Here is a 15503-nt window from a genome sequence, read left to right as displayed (position 1 = left end):
TACCTGGCATTATTTCCCTGCATGTCAGTTAAAACCCTGTCCTCACCGGTATCCAGTATGACAAACTCTCCAAAAGCACACCACACTTCCATTTTTAAAATATTGTTTTGGTGCCTTGTGATTTCATTTATGATTTTGCAAGTTAAGCTGTTCATTTAAAATGATGTTGTATATGTTATCCTTCATTTCCAAGTCCCTTTAGCAAATGTGTTTTCTACTTTTGTTTGCCATATTCCCTGAAAAGAAAGCCCTCTTTTATCTCACAACACAATGCAATAACTTGTAGTGGAGGTATTAGAGTAATATGAGATCCAATTTTATGATACCAGGCAAACAAATGCAGGATGTAGTATTACAAATTTAGGATACTCTCTCAGTTTCTGTCCAGATAAAATTTATTATTTATCAATCATTGTGTTCACTCTAGTTTTTAGCAGAGGAATTTGCAAGGTTTTACTTTTGCTAAGATCTTTTTCTTTAGTTTTTATCTCAGTCTATGAACATTTAAATGCACTGTTTATTTTACACCTGTGTTTCATTCATGTTTATTAAATTTCCCATTGAAATAAGTTTTGACACCAACTGCAAAAATATCTTGTCATTTTACAGTAACAATACAAAGTAACTGTGACTGATTTGGCTATTTACTCACCCTTTATTACCTTCTGTGTGCAAACATGGTAACAGTCAAGCTTAGACTTTCATCTCAGTGAACTTGAACACATGCAGAAAATAATAAATTTAGCAATAAATTTAATATGCATATTTTAATATTATGACATATACTATATATTATTTTATAAATAACAAAGCTGTGTGCTGTGAAAAATAACAAGGAAGCAAACAAAGTAGAAGTCCTTTCTTGAAGAGCGACATTAATGCGTGTCCTTAAGGATGAGAAGGAGCCATCAAATGAAAAAGTCTGAGCAAGGTGAAAGTTGGAAGAAACCCACCAGGAACAGAGAACAGCACATGCTAAAATTTGAAGTAATGAAGTAGGGCACATCTTTATGATTTCAATAATTTTGTGGAACTGAGGAAGGTCACTGTGACTAAAAAATACTAAATAGGATATTAATTGAATTTTTACATAACTACTACTTGAAACAAACTTGATTAATGGTGATTTTTTAAACTGTAGAAAAACTTATGTGAACACTCACTATGAAGAAAACTGCTTTGACAAAAGCTAAAATAATGCAGAAATAGAATTATACTAAAATGTAACACTAAAAATAAAACTCATTGTAAAACTTGGCAGCCTCTATATCAGAATTCATGTTTAACATATAACATAATTAATATTAAATTATTAATAAACTCAGAAACAAAATAGGATGCTAAACTGAATCATTATACAGTCATTTTACACTGCCTCGGAAATGTTGATGGTTGGAATATACATAAAAAAGAAATTTTAAGCCAATAATTTGAAAAGAAATTTTAAATGATCAAGGTTATAGTTGTTACTTTTGTCCAATTAGTAAATTTGAATCACCAAACTTGTAATTTTTTTTAATCAGCAAATATATGGATTTGAGATACATAAGTATCTATGGATAGCCATTATTGATAGTTGTCCAATGAATTAGAAACACATAAGATAATTTGGTAGGAAATTAAAGTTCTAGCAATAAACATAATACAAAATCTGGTGTTGTATTTATTAAAAACAGATAACTTAAATGATACAGAAAAATGGAGAGACAGTTATGTCTTGAATTTCATCACTGAATATTCTAAAGATGAGACATTTTATTAAATACATTTATAATTTTATTGCAGTTTTTATTAAAATCAATTTTCAGATATATTTTTTCACATCTACTTAAAAATAATTCAGAAAAAACATTACAAGGATATTGCTGAGGCATTTCCTCACCTATAAGATATAAAACTGTGATTATTAAGTTAGTATATTATTAATGTAAGAATAGTCAAATATATTAATGCAATAGAATAGGTGACCCATAAGAACTAAAGAACCACTATTTATAAATTGACATCAGAAATTGATTGAGCAGAAATTTGTTTTTCTAAGAAGGGTGAGAAATTTAGTAACTTTGAAAACAATAGTAAAGAAAAGAAGAGTACGGAAAGATATATATGTCATTCATTTATTCATTCATACAGTCATTTATGAAGTAACATTTATTGGTCATTTATCTTGTGCTATGCATTGAGCATAAGGTAGACAGAAAATCAGATACTGTCCTTATTCCTAAGGAACTTCTATATACATCATTTATATACACATGCATTAGCATATGATTATTTATATATTTTTAATCTATCTATTACTGTTTTTCACTATATTCACATACAATTTTGTTCTAAAGAAAGGCTTTTGAAGAATGTTACAAAAATGCACCAAGTACAATGGAAAGAAAAATTAGAAATTCAACGTGAAGGGAAAATAAGTAAAGACAACAAGAAGCTTCATTCTTTATCACTAAACATTTCATTATAGGTTTTTTAAATATCCTTCATATTCTTTTCCTTCATCAACAATATATTTAAAATCTATAGTCATACCACAAAATAAGCTTCTAATTACATTTGGAAAGGGATATTGTCTCCCATCCCCTCTACTTCTCTCTATATAATAAATAGATATAGGACATAGAGACATTTGTCTATTTATAACTATATCAAACTAACTACATATAATATATTTAAAACTATACTACAAGGTACTAAAAAGTAATGCATAAAGGAGTATTATAAGCAATGCAATAAGAAATGAAATAATAAAAGCTACTGTGTTTTAATAATATCTACTTCCTTGTTCTCTTCATTAACATACACTATAAAATTTTCCTTCTGCATTTCCAAATTTTAGATATACTGTGATAAACAGAACATTTTGCATTCATCCTCCAAAATGAAAATTGTTACAAAGCATTAGCTTAGATCAAAGGGGATAAAGCTAGTAGACCCTAGATAAAGTTAGGGTGTTTTAGGTCCTATGTGCAGAGGGTAAAAGGGTAACATCTTTTAATCCAACATACTAACATTTTATATTTATTTCATTTTATATTTATTTCACATTTTATATTTATATTAATGATAAAATAGAAATAACACACATGGAGCTTTTCAAAGAAAGTAGTACTATATACAGTCCAAAGTAACATTGCATGTAACATTGCAAAATTTTGTGTTTGCTACTCATTTTCACCATCAGAATCACCATGTTCCAGATTTTTGTGATTAAATGACCACTTTTCATAGATGCATCACTTTACATTTTTCCAGATTGAAACTCCTTTTTATTACATTTTTAAACTTTCAATCTCTGTAATATTTTTAGATGCATTGTAATGGTTCTACTTACCTACTGGGCAATTTAACATGGCCTAAAAATGATTTTGAATGTGTTGTTTTCTCACTGTTAGCAGGGTTGCTAACAGTGCTCTCCACTCAGCAAACATGACCTACACAGACATTACCTACACTGCAGCATGTTTGGTTTTTTTAACCTTTTCTTTAATTTTATTTTGGAATATAGCTGATCAACAACGTTGTGTTGGTTTCAGGCATACAGCAAAGTTCATATACATTGCAGCATGTTCTTTGGCTGCAAGACAAGGTTGATTTACAAGCATGCCTTCTTAATTTACACCATATGAAATCACAGGATATCACTTTCATTTATGGAAAGTTATATAAATGTCAATTACATAATATTTGGAAGTGGGAGTATTTGCTTTGGTTCTTCTTCTCCTCCCCCTCCCCCATTTAAACAATGTTAAGTGAAGCTTGAATCTTCTCTATAGCTTGAACATAGATAATCATATTCTCTTTATTTTCTACATTTTTTATTGTTTATGAAGAAATATATGTAATTCCTGGATGTGATCTTATTTTTGGAAGTCTTTTTTTTTCTTTAAAATTTATTGAATGAGTATCAACTAGGATTAGAATATTTCAATTATATATACCCAAAGCCAAAGATTGCCAAAAGCAAGGGCAGTCTGTATTATCACGAACCCTGAAGGTCACTGACATTTTTGTTTAATAGCATCTCCTAAATATATAATACTGTTCTGTAGAAATTGTGGTATGTTCACATTTTACAATAGAATTATAACTGTTTAATTTTATTTTCAGTTGTGAATTACATTAAAAAAATAAATCTTCTCTTTTAAATTAGAAGCAGTTTGAAACCAGATGGCAATATTACTAGAACTGAGAAAGTTGGAAACCAGATAGCAATATTACTGTAATTTGGAAAGTAACAGTTTGTGGTTGTTGATTACTTAGTAAATCCCTGCTAGATGCCTAATAGGAGGGCAAAAGGAGTGTTACCAAGCCATACTTGTGTCCACTCACCCACGCACAGTAAAACTAATCTACTGACACCGGGTTGTGGTGAAGGAAAGTGCAGCATTTTTTGCACGGCACCAAGCAAGGAGTCCAGGGCAGCTAGTGCTTAAAAGATCCAAATTCCCCAAAGGCTTTCAGGGAAAGGTTTATAAAGACAGGGTGAGGCAAGGGATTTGTGGGGTGTGTGGTCAGATCATGGACATTCTTCTGATTGGCTGGTGGTGAAGTAATTGGGAGTCAGCATCATCAACCATCTGGTTCTAACAGGTCTGGGGTCCAAGTGCTTGTGGGCAGCATATAGTTAACTTCTTCCTCCTGATGGGGGTTTCAGTATCTGCAAAACAGCTCAAAGGACATGGCAGCTCAGAATATTATCTATAGTCCTTGAGGAAGAACGAAAGGTTCTTGACTTTGTTTAATGGCTAAAGTATTATTATTTTGTCTTGCTTAACTCTTTTCTTTCTGCACATTCTCACTTCTCTGATTGAATTTATTCTTTGACTAAAGTTTTTCTACAGACAAAGGCAGGCAGAGGACATGAGTGGGGGTCTATTCTGAGAAGGCCTCCTAGGGTTTTGCTCAGTTACAGGAGGACAATATGTCAAATAATTTATACCAGTAAGAATGTGATAAGAACTATGGGAGCAGTATAAACACACGGTATCTAAAGAGTGAATTGTAGCGGAGAGGTTAATAAATTCTGACTGGGGTTATTCAAGGAGTATTTCATGCAAAAATTTAAAAAAACACCTTTATTCTGGGCCATGAAGTATAAAAACTATGTGTGGAAGAGAGCATGAGGAAGTAGTCATGACCCTTGATAACCTAACGCTTTCTGACTTGATGTTAAGTACTTGTGAAAACCTGTCCATACCTTGGAGTCCCTCTACTCTGTCAATAGCAGCTACTATAACTTCACCCTGCAATCTGCAGATCTAGGACAATAATTTTGAAAATCAAATATATATATTGGGAATGAGAATTGGTTTTATACATGACAACTTTAAGGCTCATAGGAACTACCTTGAAAAAGCTCCATCATCCCATGCAACCATGATTTTGGACAGCTAACACAGGTTTTCTCTAAAATCTGGTAACCAAAGATGCAACAGGTGACCCAGTTCCAGAAAATCCTGCAGCCAGAATATTTTAATCTGTCTATATTACTTAGACTTGATAGAGAAGATCTGGTATAGACAATGGTAGGCACAGCCATACCCTTGTTTCTATCTGAAAATCAGCACACCTGGATCATTTAACCATATCCGTGCACCAACAGAAAACTCCACAGACAAGCAACTTATCTCTGAAACCAGAGTATCAGACAATGAAGCAGGTGAGACAGTCCCCTTAAAATAATTAAACCCATACTCTTAATCTCTTTAGGTTTATTTATAATTTGAAGAAAAAACAAGGCAGTGGATACATGCACAAAATAAATCTAGTCTGATGTTAACTCATCTAGAGGCAGTCTTGATATGTGTAGAATTCTGAAACTTTATGATGGATAGCCCAGCTATCTATGTGTACATCAAAATATACTTGTCTTCACTGTAAAGCATTCTAAACAATCTATTGTGAACCGTTAAAACATTAAAGACATCGTCATTGGCTTTTGGTGACTTCCTATTCAATATGACAGTGCTGTGCTGCCATCACCTAGGAAACGAGAGGTCAAGGCCATTTCCTTATATTATGTATCCATTCATCACCAGTTGTTTCAAACAGTAATAGGTAAATTTAAAATTATTTATTGAGTGCCTTACTATTTGCAAAATATACAATGGTGAATAAATATTTCTAAATAATATAAAATAAAAAGCCAATAATTCTTCCAGTTTTTCTCCTCCTATTAAAAACTGTCCATCCACTTACCATTCCTACATTTACTTACAGTTCCCTGTACATCTTCACGTAGAGCACTCCCTTTAATAACTTCGTATTTCCTCCCCAATAGGTTTGTGAAGATAATACTATAATTGATATACTAGCAGTTCATTAGTCCCTAGGAAGGGTCTGAGACACTATTAAAAACTGCAAGATGTAATACTGGTGATTCGATTCTAAACACAAGAAGTAAGCTGGACAGCACTTTACCTGGAATAAATGTATTTTAGTAGTCATCCCAATCTGGCTCTTTTCTGGATGTGCCAGACACAAACGTGCTAGAACCTGAAAGGTGGTTATCTTTGACATTTGATGTAAGTGGGACACTAGCATGCTCTACCTTTCTATCTTTCCTTCCTCTTACATGTGCCTTTCTACCTGGGAATCAACAAGACTATCCTCAGCAAACCTGAATGCATAAGCATCTACCATCAGAGTGGTCTTCTTCAGAAGATATCTCCTGTTAAACAGATAACCCTCTTCTTTTTTTTTTTTTTTTTGTGGTACGCGGGCCTCTCACTGTCGTGGCCTCTCCCGTTGTGGAGCACAGGCTTCAGACACACAGGCTCAGCGGCCATGGCTCACGGGCCCAGCCACTCTGCGTCATGTGGGATCCTCCCTGACCAGGGCACGCACCCGTGTCCCCTTCATCGGCAGGCGGACTCTCAACCACTGAGCCACCAGGGAAGCCCAACACTCTTCTTCTTGAACTGAAAGTAGGAAGAGCTGAATTGCTCTGAATAATATAGGTGGGAAAAAGTTAGAGCTCCTTTGGCAAACTATTAAAATCTATTACATGCACAAATTCTTTCTCTGAGTGATTTTTTTTGTTGTTGAAATTGGAAATGGAGCTGAGATTTATGTTCAGGTCAATGAAGTGTATAATGTTAGATGAAACCAGTACTCAGGAGACCCAGGAGGCAATGAAAGTATAAGCCTACATACTGCAAGAGTTTGCATAAATCAGGGCTTGAACTCCCACAGTAGCTTAAAGAATTCTTCAGGTCAATGAAGTTTAAGTAGATATCAAGAGGCAGGGATGCATCCATTAAATTCTGGATTGTAATAAATTGTAACAGTTTTTGTTTCAAATTTCTGAACCTGTGAATTCTACCATTCACAGTATAATTGCATGCAAGCATTTTGTCAAAAAAGATGTACTTCAGCATACTCCATCAACTTCTGCCTGCAAATGATGAGGACGCAGATCCCATGCCAAATAGAAGTCAGGATCTGTGTAAGAAGTGATGTCTGATATGGTTTAGCAATTCAAAAATCAGCAAGAGCTACCATCTGTTTTCCTGAAATATCCCCTGGCTTTGTACCCCTGCCCTACTTCTACTTTTTGATTTAAATTTTTCATATATTTTTTTCAATTCCTTGTTCGACAATGTTCTTCAGAGAGATGACTGAATTATATCTTTTTTTCTGTTTTTGTTGTGCTTGATTTTATTTGTCTCTGATCCTATCTCCTCAAGGACGATTGACACCTAATCTCTGGGTACAGCATGGATTTAAGATTGTTAATTTCCTTTCCCAACTGTGATTCATTGTGCTGCTGCCCAGATTATCTAGGATGTAGGAAATCACACTACTTAAATACCAGTTTTAGCTAAAATTTGAAAATTAAAAATGTATCCCCAAAGGTAGATGCATGCCTAAAAAATATATTTTAAATTTATTTCCTACTTTTCGCTATGAAAATTGTACACTATGTCATCACTTTAAAACTCAGAATTATTTTGTAAGTCTTAGCCATAATTATCTGCTAATCTTTTGCTTAAAAATTGCTTTAATAAAACTTTCAATTAAAATTTAGATGTTTTTAATGTATATTAAATTAATAATCACCAATTCCACAGTTGCATTTCAATGAGAATTGGCTTGTATGCTAGCTTAATCACGTTTGTTGTCAGTTAACCCTTTGAGTTGTATATAGATCCTTCACCTGCAAAATGTTCATGAAATAACTACATTAAGGTGCAGTATTGTGAAGATGAAGTGAGATAATAGTAACAGTGATCATTAAATATGATCAATTAATATCATAAGTGTGTACAATCTGGCTTGTTTTCCTTAAGACTAGATGAAGATTTATCACTAAAATTTATATGTTAAATAAAACCTTGATGAATTTTCAGCATCATTTTTATTGTTAAACATTATTGGAAATGACATATTGCTTTGAATTATAGATAATAACAAAATACCCTTGACTTTTAAGACGTAGGTAAATATTCTTCAAGCATTATTATGAGACATTTCTCTTTACATAACCTAAATAGATTATTTTATGTTTCCCTTCAACCCACAGCTGAGCTGCAGGTGCTGTTCATGCATCATTGCTTTGGCTACTTCAATATTTGTTATCAGAATATACCCTAAAGCTGAAAGCCTATGCCAATTAACAACACTACTGCACTTAAGGTCTCTATTATTATAGAAGCTCTATTGGATTCACTCAGTTCCACATCATGTCTTTGCCATATCCTGCAGTATTCTTCTGACATGGATGCCTTTGCTCCTTGTTTCTCTGGCCAAGTTATAGCTTAGCTTTTCAAATTTAAAAAGCAATAAATAATAGGATGTAACAGAAAACATTACAAATATGAAGAATGCTCAGTGAATAACTTTGTAGAGAAAGAGAGAGAGAAGGAATAGAGAGGGAGAAAGAGAGGAGAAATTCAATCATTAAGAAATAATATATGTACATGTGTAATTTTATGATATTTCTTGTAAGCACAGATTAAGAGAGAGATAGCTGGAATCGAGTATTACAAAATATCCTGAGTTATGTGGACCCTGGCAGAATAACCCTAAGTCTGAGGTTGTGAGAGGATTTTAGTTTGATGCTGTATAAATTGCTGGCTGATGCTTTATGTGCAATTCTTATGGTATTTTCTATTTTGTCTTTGGCACAGTAAATTCCTCTGTATTTCAAGTTTCAATATGCTTAGATTTCACATGGACACGTACTTGTAAGCCCCTTGAATTTAGATACTGAAGGCCACAGCCTCAAACATTTATCTTGACTGGCAAAGAGTAATAATGCTTTCTTTAATAAAGAAATGATTCTTTTTCAATAAATCAAGGGCATTCTACATTTGTGCTGAATTCATAGGAAGTGTTTTTAGTTTTGACATTTTAAAATAATTTTAAATTTACTTAATGTGGTGCTCAGAGTAAGGCCAGAGAATCAGATAAAATCCCTCAACCACATTTTCATTTTTTAAAAACTTTTTATACTCAAGATAATTTCTCCAAAACAGAAAAGAAAAGAAATGTATACAATAAAACACAAAGAACAATTTGTATCAAGTTGGAACTGCACATTTAGGCTTCAAAACTCATCTAAATTCTGCAGTAACAATGGTCTTTCTTGAAAGAATGGAGAGAGGCAGGGAGGTAGCCAGGCAGGAAGGAAGGACAAAACAAGGAAGTGAGAGAGAACGAAGAAGAGAAGGAAGAAAGAAACAACGATTTCCTCCTTTACTCTTTTTCTACATGGAATAAAATTCAAATCATGAAAGTTCAAGACAGATTTAATTTTTTGGTTGTGTCACAGACACAACATACACAGGCCTTTTATTTTTCTTGCTTCCAATAAAAATTTAAATATTTTATGTATGTGTATATGTTAGGTGTGGAAATTGAGATTTCATTTCAATTATGATATTGTTCCTTCTCTTATGTTTATTTTATAAACCTAGAAAAGAAAGTGTACTTGAAACCTTTTGAGAATTTCAATGTGAAATATCATTTCTGAGACCATTTCATTCATTGATACTATGTTCAATAGGGCCAAGTAAAGAATGAACAAATTAACTTCTCCTTGAAGGAAAACTTAAGACAATCAAAGTCTTCAAGTGCTTTTCAATTAGTTAGGCATACTGTTATATGGCAATGATTTGCAGATAAAGAAACAGCAATTAAAAATTCCAAAATTCAGCAAGTGACTTCAATTTGTGTAAAAAATACTCTATATTCATATTTACTTTATATATATGGTATATACATAAAGAAAGTACATACTTTATGTATATGCTATATGTTATGATATGAGGATAGTTTTAAAAATAAATTCTAGACTGAAAATTAAATTAATTAATTAGTTCTTTTAATTACATTATGTGCAGACTTTCCACAGAGAATAGTATGTGAAAGTGTGAAAGAAAAAATAATTTATGCCTATCATAGAAATCTTGGTACATTAAGAGAATAATTGACATACCTTGGGCCAAAGAATAAATCCCAGGAAGGATATTTAATATGGTATTTAGGGGCTACAGAGAGAGTAGTTGGAACAGTATTCAAGTAAAGCAAATAGCATGTAGAAAGTCATTAGGGCAAGAAAATGTTACAAGGAAGATGAAAAAGTGTTACCTGATCAATAGTTAGGTTGAAAGTGAGAGCAGTGTATAATAAGTAATGGGTTCAGCGGGGCATCTTTAAAGTGTTTCATGCTGAGAAGAGAGGAATTATTACCCTACATGTATTTGAAAACTAATATTTGAAACTAAGTACAAAAATGGGTAGGAGTCCATATTAATATAATTAAATGATTGAATAAATGAATGAATGGAAGATAATTGACTGATATCCTATGCAGAAAAATTCCAAATAATTTATGATGATATTCTGCCTTCAAAGAGATGAAACTTTAACTTCTCATTATTTAAATGTGGGCTGCATGTATTGACTTTCTTCTAAAAAGTACAGTACAGATTGGATGTAAAACGAGTACCTTGTGGTGGAGAAACCTGACAAACACTACTTCATCTAGGCGCTCAAAATTATTACCAACAATCCTAAATCATATTGAAAGTAGATACCCTTGATATGATGTGATGATAATTGCATACTACCTCTGTGGTCCTCTCTCCAAAACATATAACCCCAGTATATACATGAGAAAAAATATTAGATAATCCTAATTGAAGGGCATTCAGCAAAATACCTGACCAGTACTCCTCACAACTGTCAAGGTCATCAAAAACAGGTCTGAGGAACTGTCACAACCAAGAGGAGCCTAAGGAGACATGACTGCCAGATGTAATAATATGAAATCCTGTATGAGATCATGGAACAGAAAAAGGACATTAGGTGAAAAATAAGGAAATCTAAATAATGTATGAACTTTAGTTAATAACAATGTTTCAATATTGGTTCACTGATTTTGACAAATGCACCACACTAAATTTAAGATGTCAATAATAGGGTCAAATGAGTGAGGAATACTTGGGGTCTCTGTACTATCTTCACAACTTTACTGTAAATCTAAGCTATTATAAATTAAAACCTTTTTTTTAATGGATGAAAGGAGACAAAATTGAAATAACAAAACAAGACAGAAGACTTTTAAGAGATCGTTGGCATAATCAAAGAGACAAATGACAGTATCTGGACTAAGTTATATCAAGAGAAATGGAAAGATGTAGGTGGGAACATAATTACATGTTGGAGATTAAGTGGACTTGATGTGTGGGATGGTGAGGAAAAGTAATACTTTGAAGATAACTTGAATGTTTTCAATGAGAGTAACTAAATTGCTGCTGATATAATTTACTCTGATTAAGCAAATATAATATGTTAAAAAAGAAGATGTGAGAGAATAAATTGGCAGTTCTCTTTTGGACACATTACTATATTGTAGGTCAAAAATATAGGTACTATATAAGTAATTTTTTAGAGCAAAAAAGTAATTTGAGTTGTATATGTAATTTTTGTTTCATAAGAATATATGTTATTTAAATCATGTTATTTAATGATATAATTTAAGGAAATCATGTAGCAACAGAAAAGTAGAAAATGCACAATGAGTCCCCTTGGAAATTATGTATTAGTTATTTATTTGGGAAAGGGAGATGAAACCAAAAAGAAAAGCAAAGGGAATAAACAGGGATGTTGAAATCTCAAAAAAAAAAAAAAAAAAGTATCACAGAAGCTAAGTAGGAAAAGACATATTGAATCCTTTTGACTGATACTGAGAAATCAATTGATACAATTGTTGTTTTGTCTACATATTGGAAGGAGAGGGTCATCACTCAGTATATGAAATAATTTTTATTTTTTATCTTTAAAAATTTTTTGGAGTATAGTTAATTTACAATGTTGTGTTAGTTTCAGGAATACAGCAAAGTGAATCAGTTATACATATATGTATATCCACTCTTTTTAGATTCTTTCTGCACGTAGGCCATTACAGAGTATTGAGTAGAGTTCCCTGTGCTATACAGTAGATCTTTATTAGTTATCAGTTTTATGTATAGTAGTGTGTATATGTCAATCCCAATCTCCCAATTTATCCTTCCCCACCCTTTCCCCCCTGGTAACCATAAGTTTGTTTTATACATCTGTGACTCTATTTTTGTTTTGTGAATAAGTTCATTTGTACCATTATTTTAGATTTCAAGTATAAGTGATACCATGATATTTGTCTTTCTCTGAGTTACTTCACTCAATATGACAATCTCTAGGTCCATCCATGCACTGCAAATGGCATTATTTTGTTCTTTTTTATGGCTGACTAATATTCCACTGTATATATGTACCACATAAATAAGATATATTAGGAAATATATCTTATTTATTTAATTAGAATAATGCATTCAATTTACCTTTGTACATTAAACTGAAGTGAATTTAAAAAGACAAAATAAGTTATGGCCTGTATACTATACAATCACACAAATATAATGGCATATGGTATCTAGTCTCATAGCGTTGTGGTCAGAAAAGATACTTGATATAATTTCAATTTTCTTAAATTTACCAAGGTTTGATTTGTGAGGCAAGATATGATCTATCCTGGAGAATGTTCCATGAGCACTTGAAAAGAAAGTGTATTGTGTTGTTTTTGGATGGAATGTCATATAAATATCATTTAAGTCCATCTTTTTTAATGTATCATTTAAAGCTTGTGTTTCCATATTTATTTTCATATTGGATAATCTGTCCATTGGTGAAAGTGGGGTGTTAAAGTTCCCTGCAATGATTATGTTACTGTCAAATTCCCCTTTTATAGCTGTTAGTATTTGCCTTATGTATTGAGGTGCTCCTACATTGGGTGCATAAATATTTACCATTGTTATCTCTTCTTCTTGGATTGATCCCTTGATCATTATGTAGTGTCCTTCTGTGTCTCTTGTAATAGTCTTTATTTTAAAGTCTATTTTGTCTGATATGAGAATTGCTACTCCAGCTTTCTTTTGATTTCCATTTGCATGGAATATCTTTTTCCACATCCGCACATTCAGTCTGTATGTGTCCCTGGATCTGAAGTGGGTTTCTTGTAGACAGCATATATATGGGTCTTGTTTTTGTATCCATTCAGCCAGTCTATGTCTTTTGGTTGGAACATTTAATCCATTTACAATTAAGGTAATTATTGATATGTATATTCCTATTACCATTTTTGTAATTGTTTTGGGTGTGTTTTTGTAGGTTTTTCCTTCTCTTGTGTTTCCTGTGTAGAGAAGTTCCTTTAGCATTTGTTGTAAATTTGGTTTGGTGGTGCTGAATTCTCTTAACTTTTGCTTGTCTGTAAAGGTTTTAAATTCTCCATTGAATCTGAATGAGATTCTTGCTTGTTAGAGTAATCTTGGTTGTAGGTTGTTCCCTTTCATCACTTTAAATAGGTCCTGCCACTTTCTTCTGCCTTGCCGAGTTTCTGCTGAAGGATCAGCTGTTAACCTTATGGGGTTTCCCTTGTATGCTATTTGTTGCTTTTCCCTTGCTGCATTAATATTTTTTCTTTTTCTTTAATTTTTGATAGTTTGATTAATATGTGTCTTGGTATGTTTCTCCTTGGATTTATCCTGTATGAGACTGTCTGTGCTTCCTAGACTTGATTGACTATTTCCTTTCCCCTATTAGGGAAGTTTTCAACTGTAATCTCTTCAAATATTTTCTCAGACCCTTTATTTTTCTCTTCCTCTTGTAGGAGCCCTATAATTCGAATGTTGGTGCATTTACTATTGTCCCAGAGGTCTCTGAGACTGTCCTCAATTGTTTTCATTCTTTTTTCTTTATTGTGCTCTTCCATAGTTATTTCCACTATTTTATCTTCCAGGTCACTTATTTGTTCTTCTGCCTCTGTTTTTCTGCTATTGATTCCTTTTAGAGAATTTTATTTTCATTTACTATGTTGTTTATCATTGTTTGCTCTTTAGTTCTTCTTGGTGCTTGTTAAATGTTTCTTGTATTTTCTCCATTCTATTTCCAAGATTTTGGATCATCTTTACTATCATTACTCTGAATTCTTTTTCAGGTAGACTGCCTATTTCCTCTTCATTTTTTAGGTCTGGTGGGTTTTTACCTTCCTCCTTCATCTGCTGTGTATTTCTATGTCTTCTCATTTTGCTTAACTTATTGTGTTTGGGGTCTCCTTTTGCAGGCTGCAAGTTCATAGTTCCTGTTGTTTTTGGTGTCTGCCCACAGTTAGTAAGGTTAGTTCAGGGGCTTGTGTAGGCTTCCTAGTGGAGGGGACTGGTCCCTGTGTTGTGGTGGGTGGAGCTGGATCTTGTCTTTATGGTGTGCAGCGCTGTGTCTGGTGACATGTTTTGGGATGTCTGTGAACATTTTTGATTTTAGGCATCCTCTTTGCTAATGGGTGGAGTTGTGTTCCTGTCTTGCTAGTTGTTTGGCCTGGTGCATCCCACACTGGAGTTTGCTGGCTGTTGGGTGGTGTTGGGTATTAGTGTTGAGACAGAGATCTCTGGGAGAGCTCTCACTGATTGATATTATGTGGGGCTGTGAGGTCTCTGGTGGTCAAATGTTCTGAACTCAGCTCTCCCACCACAGAGGCTCAGACTTGACACCAAGCTGGAACACCAAGGCCCAGTCAGCCACACAGCTCAGAAGAAAAGTGAGAAAAAAAGAAAGAAAAATATAATACAATAAAATTTTTAAAATAAAAAGCTAGAGAAAAATTATTAAATTAAAAACGTAGTAAAAAAAAAGAAGAGAGCAACCACACCAATAAACAAATCAACCAATGATAACAACCACTGAAAACTATACTAAGATAAACATAAAAATCAGAAACAAGTCAGTCTTAGACAGGAAACCCCAAGTCTACAGTTGTTCCCAAAATCCACCTCCTCAATTTGGGATGATTCATTGTCGATTCAGGTATCCCAGAGTTGCAGGGTTCATCAGGTTGATTGTGGGGATTTAATTCGCTGCTCCTGAGGCTGCATGGGGAAATTTCCTTTTCTCTTCTTTGTTCACATATCTCTTGGGTTTCAGCTTTGGTTTTGACCCCACCTCTGAGTATAGGTTGCCCT

The sequence above is a fragment of the Mesoplodon mirus genome, assembly GCF_964341445.2.
Source record: "Mesoplodon mirus genome assembly, chromosome: 5".
NCBI lineage: Eukaryota > Metazoa > Chordata > Mammalia > Artiodactyla > Ziphiidae > Mesoplodon > Mesoplodon mirus.
The sequence above is the reverse complement of the archived record's forward strand: the minus strand, read 5'-3'. Positions refer to the sequence as shown.